Genomic DNA, 17,248 nt, shown 5'->3' on the forward strand with positions numbered 1-17,248 from the left:
CATGTTGCCTTGGCCTTCTCGATCAGTATAACTAATCGAACATTTATGGGACATCATCGGACGACAACTATAGCGTCATCCAGAAAGATCATTAATCGTCTCTGTACTGACCGACCAAGATCAACAGGCATGGAACACCATCCCACTATCTGACATCTTTCACCTGTACAACACAACACATGCACATCTGCGTGCTTGCATTTAACATTCTAGCGATTACGAATTGCCTTTCTTGAAGACACAGTGCATTTTCCTCATCTGTTTCTTTTCTTTCTTGGTGGTACGTCGCTCAAATCTACCAAATGAGGCTCAGGTAAAATTCGGTGGCCCTTGTAAAAACGTCGGAATTTAGCATTCTTCGTCTGAGTGAAAAAAGAAAATGGTGTCCCAGTTGAGTGTTCTGGAAACACATTCCTTTGACCTAAGTAGTATTTGACGGCCTCGGAGGCCGAGCGGTACTAGGTGCTCTAGTCCGGAACCGCGCTTCTGCTACGGTGGCAGGTTCGAATCCTGCCTCAGGCATGGATGTGTGTGATGTCCTAAGGTTTAAGTAGTTCTAAGTCTAGGGGACTGATGACCTGAGATGTTGAGCCCCATAGTGCTCAGCCTTTTGAACCACTTTTTTAAAGTAGTATTTGTTTACTGCATGCTTAGATTCGCTATAAGCCCCACACGTTTTGGTAAAATTTTTCGGTATTACTTTGGCAGTCCATTTTCACATATTGGGCGAACGCAATACGTGTTCCATAAAATTCTGCTACAGATTGACGTCAGCGACAGAGGCCTATAGCTATGTTCTTTCAACATTATTTCCTCCTTTTTTTCAATGTTACAGTTTTGAACACATCGGTCAGTCAGCAGTCTTATATAAGTTTCAACGGAGAAATAACACACCCAAGCGGTTGCAAATAATCATACTACACTGAGCTAGGTTTCGAAAGCTCTAAGTATGTCTTCATCAGAATGACATTTTAACAATCGTAAAGTTACATAGCGAGTAGATAAGTCAAAATTACGAGTAGACGTGCTAAAGTCAAAAATTAAAAATTAAAAATCTTCCAGCGTTTGGTTCAAATGGCTCTGAGCACTATGGGACTTAACTACTGAGGTCATCAGTCCCATAGAACTTAGAACTACTTAAACCTAACTAACCTAAGGACATCACACACATCCATGCCCGAGGCAGGATTCGAACCTGCGACCGTAGCGGTCACGCGGTTCCAAACGGACGCGCTTAGAACCGCACGGCCACACCGGTCGGCTCCAGCGTTTGGTATGGATACCTGGTAATGAACAACATCAATGTATTCTAGTTCTTCTTGTGCTTCCGACGTTGTACGAGCTTAAAGCAATACAGGAACAAAAGGCACAAGGAATTTTCTTTCGCAGTACATCATTCACTTTAGATTATAACAATGATTTATGCCGACATAAGGAAAAGGTAAACAGAAAGCAGTGTTCGTCTGCATCCTGCTTTCTCGGCGGCGTGTATTAGTGATTGGGCGTTCCAAATCTGCTGTAACAACACTTCCCGACAGGTGGATTCTGTAATCGATAGGGGGTTTCGTAGCAACGCATATGCAATGACAGATGAAGTCAAGCAAGCTATGAATGATATTGACAATAGTATAATATACAGTGATGACAGTAGCGTTGAAATCATATGACAAGAAACGTAATACTTCCAGAATGGGAATACACCGCGCAGAGTGCGTGCATTCCAGAAAGCATATCAACACATTTGGTTTCTTTCCAGCTGCTGCGATCCGCGTTACAAGAAGAGCTGTAAAGAAATAGGTCACTGCCTCATACAGATAGCGGAAGACATGCAATGAGTTCAAAGGTGTGGACGGGAGAAACTTGAAACGAGACGGGCATCGGGTATGTTGAAGTCTTAACTTGGGAAACTCATTTCATATTCTCGTCTCCCAGAACTTTGCACACTGCTGTAAAATATCAGTACTTGAATTCCCGCAGCTAAGCTTTTGCAGACTGACAAAGTTAAGCCCTTCCTTCATAATTAGAAATCTCACTGGGACTAGAGTTGTGTCGTGCGTGGATAAGCAGATATTAAAGGCTTCAGAGCTGCGCTGAAAAGAACTGCAGTGCATCAAGGAGTCTCTTGCTTTGGAGATATCTTGCAGTTTTACTTGAAAGATACGATTCAGCCAAAATATAATTAGGAGGAGCTTCTGTATTTTTTCCCCTTAGAGGAAGGTTGTGTATCTGTGGGAAAGGGCTGAATGTTGAAATTGTGCTTATATTTCCTCCGAATGGTGCAACTTTCCTTTACGATCCACAGTCCAAGAACTGACTTTCAATAATCCCTACAAAAGAATGGCCCTGACTAACATTAACCTATACCTTTCACAAATCACTTACCTCACAAAAATCTTCGTTACTCGAACTACTGCAATACAGCGAGCCCCACTACTGCCAGCTAAATAAAAGATTCAAATTACGGAAGGCACTAACTACTGATAGGCATAGTTAGCAAATGAAAGATTTTAATAGAGAACAATGTATTTACCTTAATATTCATAATATGTATATAGCAGTTCATGACATCTATTCTTACAAATGTACTGTTTCTGATGGACACATGTCCAGATCATCCGCTCTCAAAAATGCGCCATCTCACTTCCCCACATCCACCACTGCTGGCGGCTCACCTCCAACTGCGCAACGCTACGCGCTGTTAACAGCCAACTGCCCAACACTACAATAGCCAACAACAACGCAAACCAGCCACAGACTGCACACAGCACAGCCAGTGATTTTCATACAGAGCGCTACGTGGCGTTACCAATAAAAAAAACCTATACAGCCTACTTACAGCTTTTGTATAATGCTGACAAGCTCCACTTCCTGAATCGATTCCATTACCGTGGGAAATATGAAACTCGTGATCCGAACAAGGATATTGGTCATCATGTCGTTATGAAGTTGTCACAGCCATTCGTCAACTGTGGTTGTAACATCACACCTGACTACTTCTGCACCTCCGCGAAACTGGCAGACGAGCTGGAACAAAAAGTAACAAGTTTAGTTGGCACTATTCGAAGAGCACTCAGAGAGATTTCTCCTGCAGTGTGAAGTGGTGATTACACGTTGTGTGCAACACACTTGTACAAGTCGGGCGACAGTCTTCTCAAACTGTGACAAGGGAAACATGCATGATGCATGTCAGACCAATGAGAATGCTGAGAAGAAGCTACCAGAAACTGTGAAGTTTTATAACGAAACTAGGGGTGGAGTCGATGTAGTTGACCAAATGATTATGCCGTGTCCGAAATGACACCCACCGATTGCCAGTTACTGTCTTTTATAACATCTTTGACCTTGCGATGATCAATGCTCACACAGTTTGAAAGTTCCTTACCTCTAACACGATTTCATGGCGAGACTGTATCCTCAGAGCAGCAGATGAGCTTGCTGGCCTCTACAAACAGCAGAGGGGAGCCAGCCTTCTCAGTGCCGGCGCTCGTCAACCTGGAAACAGAAAGCATTGTCCACTTTTTCTGCATAGAACAAAAGAGGAAAACATCACGCGTATGTTTCAACTGCAACACGTATGTGTGCAAAAGCTGTCAAGCCCAAACTCTTGTCGAATGTCTGAAGTATGAACACATCCAAGCTTAAACAATTCTGTTCACTCCTTTGTTCCCAATTACTTCCAGATACTTATAATTCTAGAGTGAAATTGTTTGTTCTAATGTTTGGGTTCCTTGATTGCAATAAGCAAGAAAACACGCCGCAGGATGTTACAACCATTTTTACTAATACTTGGAATCTACATTATTTGTCTGTGAAAGTAACAATACAATAACAGTCAGATAAGCAGTATGTTTTGAGTGCGTTTCACACGTTTCACAAAGTAGAACCGTGTAACATTGTTTTTCTTACTTTTTTTAATGGAATTTATTCTTTATAATCTAAAATGAAAAAGTTTATTTTTGAAAATTTATTTTTAATGGTGTACTACTCATTTTAGTGACGAAATTATCCTCTGGTTACACTTTAGAGTCTTCCTAAACGTATAGTTAATATGGCGATACCAAAAACACCACCCAAACACCAATAAAAACCGTGGTTTGCAGCTGTGGGTCAAAAAGGGCCAAAGTGGTTCTTCAAAGAGTGCGGCAATATGCTGTATTTCTGGCATTAAGCTAGCTCGATAACTTGGCAAATTTTTAAATTTTAACGAACGATTTGCTTCATTAGACGCCATTTTTCTGTTATTTCTAAAGGGTAAAGCTTCATTACGAAAGGTACTTCGCTAGGAGTAACATAATGCCATTAATTCGTAAGGACAGTAAACTACCCTTTCGCTACGTAGTTAATCGTGGTATGTTTGCCGGTTCCTCAGAGTGAACTTCAAACCAGCTGCAGAAAATGCACTCTGAGACGCGATCTGCGCTCGACCGCCGCTCATCCAAGTTCCAGTCCCTATGAACTTGTGACGATCTGCGCACCCATGTGCGGGTGACAACGGAAAGTACTGGCCATCGGGCAGAGAGACCACTCCCATTCAGTCGCCGTGCCACTGTGGAACGTCAGAGAGCGTGCCTTGCGGTTGCATATGCATCCCCTGTTTGTCGTGGGTCCCTTGTAGGCTGTTGCACAATACTGCTGTCATCGGCTGCTGTAGTTGACCGTGGTCGACGTGCGGGAAGAAGTGACTGTGTTTCGGAAAGCTCCCTATGCACGTGAAACAATGCTGCGAGCAGTACCATCTCCATTTAGCTTCCCGATAATTTTACTAGGGTCCTACGAGTGATCTTTTTTTTTCATTGATGTCAAATATTCATGTTATGCCTGCCATTCATTAAGCAGAACGATTTATGTAAGTGTGAGCCACTAGCTTAACTTTTTTTTTTCATTATCTTGAAAAGAACGCGTTGGCTATCATTTATGGGATCACACACTTCCATTAGTACCTGTACAGCGAGTACTTTTCTGTAGTTGCAGACCACATACCATTGAAATCTCTGTTCAGGTCCTCCCAGTTGTCCCAGCAAGTGCAACGCAGAAGTTAACACCGGTGGCCCTTCTCTTGTCCAGTTACTAATGCAAGTTAACATATCAACCCACTACCAAACACACCAACGCCGACCTCCTGTTGAGGCTTCCTATTGGCTCTGATGCTTTGTTTGATTCCTTCGAGGACTCCCGTCATCACATTGATTCAGAAGCAATCTGGCTTTTGGAAGATTTTCCCGTCACCTTCCACCGTGTGGGCCAGGAAGCAGCAGCGCGCCTGGCATTGCAGAGGATGCTAGAGGTTATTTGTCTTGGGTGGCCATGGAAACAGAAGGAGACCCGCCGCCGCATGGTTCGTTGCTATTTTGCTCATCAGCTTGCTATCTCCGTGCAGATGCGCATCCTCTTGACATGCACCAAAACTGCGATGCAGTAGTCGTGGTGCCTGCAGAGGGAAGTTCTTCGCTTGTTGCACCAAAGACAATGGGATACAGTCTGCACCAAGCCAGTTGGTAAGGCGCCATTGTAAATGGCTGGGAATGGATGCACAAATAGAGGTCATCACTCCACAGCATGCAATGGTACTTTAAATGGGATTGTCCTGACAGACCTTGGCAACGCATACACACAGAATTTACTGGGCCAAACTGGAACATACATTGGCTAGTGGCCGCCAATGGGTAGAGCCAATTTCCCTTTCCGTTCCAATGACGTCTACCACATCAGTCAGCACAGTATCAGCTCTCACGTTGGTCTTTAGCACTGAAGGCTTACCGGAGGTGATAATATCGGATAACAGGACACAGTTCACATCTCAGGAGTTTGAAGAGTTTTGTACAGAGAATGGTAGTCAGCATGACCTTACATTGCCTCTTCATCTGCAGTCGAATGATGAAGCCATACGCTTTATAAGGACCTTAAAATCACAGACAAACTGCGAGCCCCCACTCACAGGACCAGACTCTAAAAGATTTTCTGTTATCTTCAGCAGAGCTCCTGCATGGTCGACGTCAGAGGCTTCTGCTCCATTTGGTACATCTATCACAGAGATCTTATGTCTCTCATTCTGAGTCACAGTTTTTGCCTAAGCAACCAGTGTTTTTTCGTGTGTTTGGCAGGGGTCTCAGTTGGGAATGGTGTCTGAGATGTTGTCCAGTTCCACCTACATCATCCACAGTTCAACGGTGTTGCACACGTCGCATCAGAACCAGCTTCATCCATTCCATTCGGGAGGTTCTACCACCCCCTTCCTGTTCACAGATTTACCATCCATCCAGGGCGTTCATCAGCCACTGTCACAGTCGCAGACGTCGCCTCCGGCAGCTCAGTCTCTCTGCAGCGGGAGACAACCTTGAAGGTCGACCTGGCTCCGCCGCCCATGACGCAACCAGCAACAGCGCCGGAGGTCTCAGGCGTCGTCTCCAGTGGCTTGCCTGTCGCCTCGGCTGCCTCTGCCCCTACGGCCGCCGGTGCGCACCCTGCAGTTGGTTTCCCAGTCGGCGTTTCCAGCCATCCACCGACACTGGGGACCAAGTGGATGCTCAGCACCGACTGAAGTTTCGGCACCTACTTCTGCACTTGGATCGGCACTCGTCCTCTCCCTCTCTGTCGTGTCCCATCTCCATACCCAATGCCAGGTCGGAGTTTTGGGAGCGAGGAATGCGATGTCCTTGAATATCGATAGCAGCGCAAGAAGTGTCAACCAGAAAAGTAGTATCGGGAGGCGCCAATGAGATGCCAGGAAGAGGCCACGCGTCCTGCAGTTCTGAGGCGCCACTCAGCGCCTCTGTCCTAATACAGCGTCGCCATATGCCAGGAGGACAGTTCTGTTTGAGGTCGGATAATGCCCAGTTCTAGGAAGATCCTGTCGGCGTAACGTCGTTATGCGGCCAACTCGTCGTGACACAGCACGTGTAAACTGTCGGGAAGTGAAGAGACTTCCGTCACCTGTGAAATGTGTCTACGTGCCAACACTATCAGAACTGTGGCAACAGGTGTCTGCAACTTGTGTTTTCTAGTGACTGTAGGGAAAAAAACTACAGTACAGCCATTCTGAACTTGTGTCAGTTCGCCAGTTGGCTCATTTACTGTGCTCTGAATTGAAAGTCCACGAGTGTAGATTCATAGCTACAGCTAAGCCTGGAAGCAAAGAAAAGCTTTGATAAAGTATTACTTATTCAGAACGTTCTGATTAACTGTATTGTCACTAGCCACCTCAGTGTACGAGAACTCGGACACAACCGTGTCGTTTCTATTCACATAAATTCTGGATCTTTCTTTCTCAACTTCACAAAGATTCCAACGATTCTATTTTTTCGTCTGATGGCACCCTGCCTCAGTTCTGCCTTGAGTTGTGGCTCGTTGTCTTAACAACACTACCGCACAACGTTGGATTGGAAGATGTCACCAGACCTCGAAACTCGGGATTTTTTCTGTGGCAGTTACTCTTCAAGAGCTGAGAAATCGAATTGTTGAAGCTGTCGATTGAATGAACAGTTAACTGTTGATTCATGTGTGGAATGAAATGGACCACCGTTTCGATGCTTCTCGAGCAACGCATGGTGCTCATGCTGAGTGTATGGTATCGTGTCAGTGCGAACATAAAATTTTGAACCTTTTTCTATCCAGTGCCATGTGCAATGAGTTTCTGTAGTGTATAGTTTGTCTGTAATAAACATTTGAATTACCTTGTGTATTACCCATACCGTTTGCCTCCGTTTCTGGGCATTTCATCTTGCACCACTCTTAACGCTGACGCTTATGATTTTAATTTATCTGTCAACACGTTCACGTACCTCCTCCGGCCGTTTCGCTTCTATTGACAGGTACAGGGACATAAACAAGAACCCGTGGATGAAGCATAAAATAGTGTTGGTCTTGCGGCTGGGAGTACTTTCCCTGCGGTACTATGCAGGTGTACCCAGCAGCGAGCGACCTGCCTCCAGCGGAATATGCCGTACCGCCGTATTTCATACGGCCCGCAGCCGATTTAAACACATATATTATAATACGGCGGGCATAAATATTTAACGCGGACGGCCGCAGTACGCTGGGACGATGGTGGGGGCTAGGGGTAGGCTCTTTGGGCGGTGGAAGTAGATTTCTCGGGGCTGCATTATTCAAATCACTCAGGCGCTCAGGCAGGCAAGCCATGAATACTAGATCCCTGCACGGCGTTGCGTGGCTCCGCGGCTGCTCAACCCGCCAGATGCCGCGCTACGCAAGTGCGTGCGCTGCCCGACGCTGGCTAATCGCCTGGGCCGGAATGCTCGCCTGGCGGGCACACAGTGGCGGGTGCAGGGAATCCCCCGCACGGTGGCAAGAGCCGGGAATCCCGCACACAGTGGCGAGCGCGGGAAATTCCCGGCAGCCGGCAGGTTAGTTCGGGAGCTTCCGTTCTTGTCAGCAGTCACCATGCCAAGTGCATCTCCTCTTGCTGCAGGCCACTCATGGCGAAGACGGTGCTGGTGCTATAGCAGTTGGACCTATGCCATTTATTTACTTATTAATCCATTCATTCATCCAGGGGACGTCTTACAGTTTGCCAACATAATACAACGAAAATAAGTAATTCAGAAGTAAAAGTATACACAAAATATACAGGGTGTTACAAAAAGGTACGGCCAAACTTTCAGGAAACATTCCTCACACACAAACAAATAAAATATGTAATGTGGACATGTGCCCGGAAACGCTTACTTTCCATGTTAGAGCTTATTTTATTACTTATCTTCAAATCACATTAATCATAGAATGGAAACACACAACAACAGCGTGACTTCAAACACTTTGTTACAAGAAATGTTCAAAATGTCCTCCGTTAGCGAGGATACATGCATCGATCCTCCGTCGCATGGAATCCCTGATGCGTTGACGCAGCCCTGGAAAATGGGGTATTGTATCACAGCCGTCCACAATATGAGCACCAAGAGTCTCTACATTTGGTACCGGAGTTGCGTAGACAAGATCTTTCAAATGCCCTCATAAATGAAAGTCAAGAGGGTAGAGGTGAGGAGAGCGTGGAGGCCATGCAATTGGTCCGCCTCTACCAATCCATCGGTCACCGAATCTGTTGTTGAGAAGCATACGAACACTTCGACTGAAATGTGCAGGAGCTCCATCGTGCATGAACCACATGTTGTGTCGTACTTGTAAAGGCACATGTTCCAGCAGCACAGGTAGAGTATCCCGTATGAAATCATGATAACGTGCTCCATTGAGCGCAGGTAGATGAAACTAAAATGAGCTCTAACATGGAAATTAAGCGTTTCCGGACACATGTTCACATAACATCTTTTCTTTATTTGTGTGTGAGGAATGTTTCCTGAAAGTTTGGCCGTACCTTTTTGTAACACCCTGTATATAAGTATGCTTAAAGAGGATCGGGCAGGTGGTCGGACGTAGCCATGATGAGGGAACCGTCCCAGCATTTGCCTGAAGTGACTTAGGAAAACGAGAAAACCTACGCAGGGGGCCGGAAGAGCAAGCTCCAGCCTCCTGAATATAAGGTCAGCGTCTTAACAACTGCACTACCTCATTCGGTTGGTCCCTATTGTACTATATTGTTTGATACAAACTCATTTTTACTCTTCACTGCTGCACAAATCAAGGACCTCCTCTGAATATAATGATGTACGAACTTGCTGCCATATCCCTTGCACTTCCATTCAGAAAATTGAGCCAGGTCAGTAAATATGCCACTACTCCCTATGTCTGCCTTCATGTCCGCCTCTCAGTTCACCTGAATAACTGAGTCAGCATCCTTCCATCATGTGTGAGACTTTCAACTCGGGAGAATGAGTGGCTATATCTGGCCACGTGACACCAGTCCTACACATCCAGCGCGATCATAATAGCATATAGCATCGAGTGGGCGAATTAGATGCAGACTGACAATAACCTGGTTGCAGCAAATATGTCTAGGATAATGAACGTATGAACTATGTGGTATGTGGAATCAACCTGGAAGCCATCCTAGAGGAGATAAAACAATGTAATATCTAAAATCACAAACGTTATTTGCGACCCTCCCTTAGTGGCAGGAGTAACAGATTAAACAATACCTCACAGGAATGCATTAAACAGGCTATTCAAGTGAATCAAATCCTTATATTGTCTGTATAATTCTAAAGTTCTGTACTATAAAAATTGTAGGTAATAAGGAGTTCGTTGCACGTAAAATTATCTCTGTCATTAACTCAAAGTAGCGTGTAAGTTTTAAGTAATAATGTCCAGCAGACCAGTTTATAATATACTTGGAATAATCTTCGTGTTTTGTATGGATGCAGCGGAAAGGAAGACCCATTGCAGGCCTCTGCCGGTCACCACTACCTGCGCATTTTGGATGTCAGGGGGCACGTAGCCAGTCAGCAAGAGCTGTGGGAAACAGAGAGCCCAATGAGGGGGCCTCTTGCTGGACAAAACACACTAACTGATAACAAGATGTGATGGTCTGCATAGTGTGTGGGACAACCATTGTGACGTATAACATACTACTATAACTAAATACAAGAAAGTGACTATTATGTAGCAAGAAGGTAAGTATGTAATGACAAATATTGCATCTGGGTGTGTGTCATGGAGAACCAGAGCATGAGATTACACTTTGGTGAAGCAGACATACTGTGGGCTTATATCCAGATTCGAATGATAGTTTTCCTGTGCAATTAGAGTTAATGTGAGTCATTTGTAAGATAATCAGTTTTCATAGTTAGAATTCGTTTTTTGTATGTGATTTAGCTTCTATTCCTCTAATTTATGTAAATATAGAAGCAAACCATTGTTATTATGAGAAAGAGATAAATAGAAAAATAAAGGTAACCTTATCTATTTTCTGGACGTGGTACTCCTCTGCTACCAGTTTCTTGGGGGGGGGGAGGGGGGGAGGGGGCTAGTGGAGAGCAAGAGAAAAGAAAGGCAAAAGCATGACCAACAAGAGTCTACAATATTACTTTATTTATTTATTCAGGAAATATTGTGGCTACCAGGACCTATCTCACATCTGACAATATAGTCTACATATTTTGCTCTATGACCATTATACACACGTGTTATAAGAACTTTTACATTTAATATGGGCCCCCACACTTTTAAATCACTGTAATAAAAGTCCTGGCAGACAAATTGCGTAACGTAGATTTAAACTGAAGGTACTGGCGGAAATACTAAGGGTACTGGCGAAAATGTATCTGAGGGTAGGGATGGTAGAAGAAGATAATGAGGATTGTAACAGAACATGAACAGTGAAGAGAGGGAGAAAGAAAATGGTTTGTCTGACAGTAAAACAAAAAGAGGAAGAAGCGTAACTGGGACACGATAGGAGGATTCGCTTCGCTGTTTGACAGTGAGAAACTGGCCATAGGTTTTAAGCTTTTCAGAGAAAAATTATTGCTGATAAGAGGAAAAGGTTCAGCTTTTACTTGACTGCACCAGGGTGTTAAACAGCGTGCAGTGTGAGGGTAGCTTGTTCTCCTGAAGCGGACAGCAGCAACAGAGAAGGAGCTGAAGACCGCTTTTGTTTATAGATGGGCACAGCTAGGATACAAGATGAGTGACGCATTGTGTTGCAGTTCTGATGAGATCGTGTGCTCACTAATTTCATAAGAGAGATAGAGAGAGACCAAGCGCCGAGTATCACGGATATGCTCATCCAGTCTCAGCTAATCTGCGTCACTAAGAAGATTAGTATTAAAATTCCAGGGATGCTCTTTTCAAAAACAGTCAGGCAACATATTGTGTCACCAACCGTGTTTCTCACGAAATGACCGTAGTGGTGAAATGAGATAAATTGTAACTTACACAGAGGCTTGGCTCGATGGCCTAGAGGCTACAAAGGGGTCAGAAATTTTTTCTTTAATTTATCAACATTATCACCCTTGGCATAGATTTGTACATGTGAGAAATGCAAAACTGTGCCTTGGTTGAGAGATCGACTTAAACTGCAGGGTATCTTTAAATCGGTTGGGTCAGCGACTGCAAAGACATTGAAGCAGAGAACGACGGAGAGAAGAAGACCGAAATACTAAACTCATTTTCCAAAAAAGTTTCATTGAATACGATTGCACTTGTACCGCATTCCCTCACTTCAGTAGACGCATGAACACCTAAATCTCATGCATATTAGATATAAAATCAACTAAAATATCTGTTCAGACGTTTCATATTTGAATTAGAAGGCAACCGCATCTGTCAGGATATGTCCGTAACTCCTCATACAAACTGCAATATAACTGGTTCCTCTACTAGGAGCAGTCCACGTATGTTGTTGGAGGAACGAAGCGTATCAAGTGATTGAAATAATACGCAGGGCATTCCAGTTTTCGAGAAGGATCATCGAAAAAACGATGTATTGTATCTTTCACGTCTGTGTGCAATTTTATGCTCGTGTATTATGATCCGTTTGGAAATCGAATATCAACTTAGATTCTACAAACAGCTGTCATTTGAAACCCAAACTGCTCTGTCCTTCCATGGCATCCATAAGATGGTCAAGTTGATGCCGTGTTGCTGTAACGTCCCCTTAGAAAAATTAATGAATTGCTGTGCAGGTAAACTTCTTACATTATTTCCTTTTCAAACAGCTCAGCAAAACTGAACGTACTCAGACATTACCCTTTTTACTTATTCTGATCAACACTAAACTGACACACAATATTTTTAGCGCAACGCAATCTGACTTTCAATAATCCTTACAAAAGAATGGCCCTGACTAACATTAACCTATACCTTTCACAAATCACTTACCTCACAAAAATCTTCGTTACTCAAGCTACTGCAATACAGCGAACGCCACTACTGCCAGCTAAATAAAAGATTCAAACTACTGAAGGCACTAACTACTGATAGGCAGTTAGCAAATGAAAGATTTTGATAGAGAACAGACAATGTATTTACCTTAACAGTGTTCAAAAGTCATATTATATATAGCAGTTCATGGCATCCAGTCTTACAAATCTACTGTCTCTGATGGACACACGTCCAGATCGTCTACTCTCCAAATTCCGTCATCTCTCTCCCCACATCCACCATTGCTGGCGGCTCACCTCCAACTGCGCAACGCTACGCGCTGTTAACATCCAGCTGCCCAACACTACAATGGCAGACAACAATGCAAACTAGCCACAGACTGCACACAGCACAGCCAGTGATTTTCATACAGAGCGCTACGTGGCGTTACCAACATAAAAACCTAAACAGCCTACTTGCATTGCTTCACTTCTGGAATGCGTTCGATACGCTTCCGCACTGTTTCCTAATGAACAAAATACGAGTGTACGGTATATCAGATAATAGAGAGAAATCTTCAGACGTGCGGGCTTTCCCCATAGAAGCGTTACCATCATGACTGTTGAAAATATACATAAAAGACCTAGTAGATGATAAGTGAAGCTGTTCATCGACGATGCTATTGTATCCCGAGAAGTCACTAGAGAATTGTATACAAATACAGGAAGACCTGCAGGGGATTTATGCTTAGTGTAGGGATTGTGTTTACCCCTTAACATAAACAAATGTGATATATTGAGTATAAAAATGAGAAATCACCTGTTTTTGTTTTTTTTTCCGATCTTCGAAAAATCTCTGGAGACAGACATATGCAACTTATTTCTTGGAGTATACGTACGTGTCGGGTTAAAGTGGATTGATGACATAAAACTAATAGAAACCAGACTGGTATTGATTAGTGGAACCATCTAGATCTATATTCCACCTCAAAGGGTTCCACCAATGCTTGAATATTTCTCGTCAGACTGGAATTTGTATCAGATGAAATTGATAGAGGAAACGGAGAATATCCAAATGAGAGCAGCACTTTTCATGACTGTTTACAAGCTGCGGAAGAGTCACTGATCTCTTCATCGAGCTGTAGTGGTAGACAGGCGTTGTGCATCAAAGTGTAGTTTAATGATGAGATACCGAAGAGAGTGTTTCTGTGACGGTAACCCACTACATTAATTCCTCCCAGATGCATCTCAGGAAAATGTTGTGAAGATCAGAGGGAAAATCTCGTACGAAGACTCTGTGGGAAGCGTAGGGGATCCAGTATTACAGTCAGAGTTTAACAAAGCTTTGAAAGACTTGAGATCGATAACGCAGGAGGTACAGATAACATTTCTCCGGAATTGCTGAAGTTTTTGGAGGAATTGACAACCAAACGAGCATTCAAATCGATTTGTACAATCTTCGAGTCACAGAATCCCGAACTCAGAGAGAACTACTGCGAGAGCTACTGCGAGAACTATCGCACAATTAGCTTAACAGCTAATGTACCAAAGCTGCTCACAAGAACAACATATGGACGAATGAGAAAGAAATTTGAGGATCCGTTAAATGACAATCAGTTTGGCTTTAGGAAAGGGAGCAGGAAGATAGGCGGATCCATAAAGAGTCTGCACTAGAACCAACAGAGAACGCTAAGAATAGAAGACGAAAAGGGATGGGTCTAAAAAGGGGATGTGATCATTCACCCCTATTGCTTTTAATTTTGTTACCCTCTCTGTACTTTTAGACTGAATACCTTTTATTTAATATTTTTGGAAAGATTATCGAAGTTAATTATCTGATATTATAATCCCTGTAATTAGATACTTGATTCCTCCGTAAAACAGTAAGATAACAAGAGAGACGTTTTCTTCAATTTTACGATGGCAACTTATTATTTTTCTTTTTAAATTATTTCTGTTGGTCATCTCCGTCCTTTCTTTTACCGCCGTGGATGGTGAAGTGGAGTGCGCGTACACGTTACTCAGATGATGATCAGTGTCAATATTTTTATTTTATTTTATTTACTAAAAGAAAATTTCACCTATTCCGAAGTTACAGACTCTGTTACTGCTGACCACGAACCGATGACGATACTACATCACTCTCAGAGAGAAATACATGAAACATAAGAAATACCAATTCAGGTTGTCCCACTGCCTGCATATCAGTACGTAAGTTAATCTTAATTCATACTAGTATGTTTTTATTTGATGATAAGCTCGTGACAATACCTGATATAGTACATCAATTTCATAGTGTGCCTGTACAGCTATATGACCACACAAAGTGGTCGTAATCGGCAGTATTAATGAATTACATCCTTCTCCTAAAGAAGGCAATAGCTAAAAAACAATGCACATTAGTTCAATTTCAAGCAAAAACTCGGCAAACAGTCGAAGAGCGGCAGCGATAATAATATGCACCAAATGCTTCTAACTGCGACCTCGCACCAAACAACTTTCTTGGGTCACACACTGCGAATTATATTTCTGATATGTTACAAAGCCACAATGGGGACATAAATCCTTAACTATTAAATATTGCTGCAATAATTCTAGTTCCATGACATCAGTGGTTGAAGGCCATTCCTTTAGAGAGTTTTATATTTAGTTTTGCCTAATAGACTTGCATTAAATTATTTATCAGTTATAAGGATAAGGGAATGGTTTACGGATTTACAGGCTGTTTTACACTTACACACACTAACAAGCCAAAACATTATGACCACCCCCAGCGCGACGTTGGATGCCGCGTATTGGCGTTGCAGACACGTAACGCGATGTCAAAAGTATGTAAGCGGAACAGACACGGTCGGGGGATTACCTTACCGAAGATATGGACTGCAAATGGGGAAATCCATTGAGATAAGCGACTCTGAAGAAAGAGAGATTATTATTATGCAGAGTTTGTGAACGAGTATCTTAAAAACGGCAAAGTTGGTCGAATGTTCACGTGCTACTGTCGTCAGCGCCTAAGGAAAAAAGAAGGACAGTGAAACTACCAGTAGGCGCTACATGGTTGGATGTCCACGACTCTTCACAGAACATGGGGTTCACGGGTTGTCTGCATCTAGGTGACCTGTGGCATCTCTGCCTAAAAAGCATAATGCTGGCGTGCGCACTAGTGTTTCGGAGCACACCGTTCTTCGTACATTGTTGAACTTGGAGCTCCACAGCACACAACCCTTAAGTGTTCACATGTTGACCCATCGACATCGTTAACTACGATTGTAGTAGGCAAGGGACCATCAGGATCCGACCGTCCATCAATGGAAACGTGTCGGCGCCTCGTGTGGATCGTATCTTTGCTACACTAGGTCGATGTTCGTCTCCAAAAACGCCGTCACCCAGATGAACTGTGGCTCGAAACGTGTAGCATGCCACGGACGCAAGCTGGCTGGAGCTGTATTACGCTATGGGAGGCGTTCTTCTGCGCTTGTTGTAACATCTACGAGATAAATTTTAGCTACAGTGCGACGAGAAGAAATTATGCCTCTAACAGTTGTAAACGTGATCTATCCGACATATAGAAAAACAGTGAAATAAAACGATGATGAATATTAATTATTTATATAATATTTTATGATGTAATTGGACATATCTATGTGTATCTTACAAAGACAATGATAATTGTAAATTCATTTTATGATCTGCGTGCGTCTTCCTTTGTTTTTACCTTTTTTTGGTTGGCTTTTGTAGGTTGCGGACGCAAGACGCATATCAAACTGAGGTCTGTTAAGAGATTGTAATTCTTTGTTAATTATTACTTGAGAATAGAGTTCATTATTATTATAAATATGAGTGAATAATTATCTGTAACTTTAATTCCTCTCTCAAAAAGCATTATCTGTGTTAATTATTTCTTTCCGCTGCAAGGAGCGCAGCCATTAATGATAGCGATTTGTATCGCATTTTTATCTGTGTTTCTTACGAAAGTATCAAAGATTTGCTTGACGAAAATTAGTCTAAATAGTGCACAATAGAAAAGTAAAGTTTAATCGGCATTAACTCAAACACTTATATTGTTAAAAGGAAATTTCCTCTAACAATTAAAATTACGCACTTTTGCAGACATAAATGCCGAAGGTAATAAAAATGTGTAAAAATAAATGTGCACCGGTGGTCCCAAACTCATTTTAATGAAAATAATTCGAATCAGATTGGTTCTTTAAAAACAGTGCTCATAGCACGATCCATATAACAAGTTTTTTCTTGCTGATGTATGAAGCCGAAATTAATTACTCACGAGTTGGGAAGAATATTGTTTGAGGTCACATACGTCAGTGTTTTGCGCGGCTGATATTCGGTGGTTTTAATGATCATTTTGCTGAAGGTAACTGTTTCCATCATAATCAATAGTTGTATAGAATCTGTTGTACGAACTATGATTTAGTGACACTTACACAACTTACAGACAACAGTTTAACGCAACGTTAACTTGGATTTCTTTAGAAACTTGACCAAATCTGTAGCCGGGAGAAAAAAAATTATTTTGTAATTGC

Source organism: Schistocerca serialis, chromosome 1 (assembly GCF_023864345.2).
Source record: "Schistocerca serialis cubense isolate TAMUIC-IGC-003099 chromosome 1, iqSchSeri2.2, whole genome shotgun sequence".
Classification (NCBI taxonomy): domain Eukaryota; kingdom Metazoa; phylum Arthropoda; class Insecta; order Orthoptera; family Acrididae; genus Schistocerca; species Schistocerca serialis.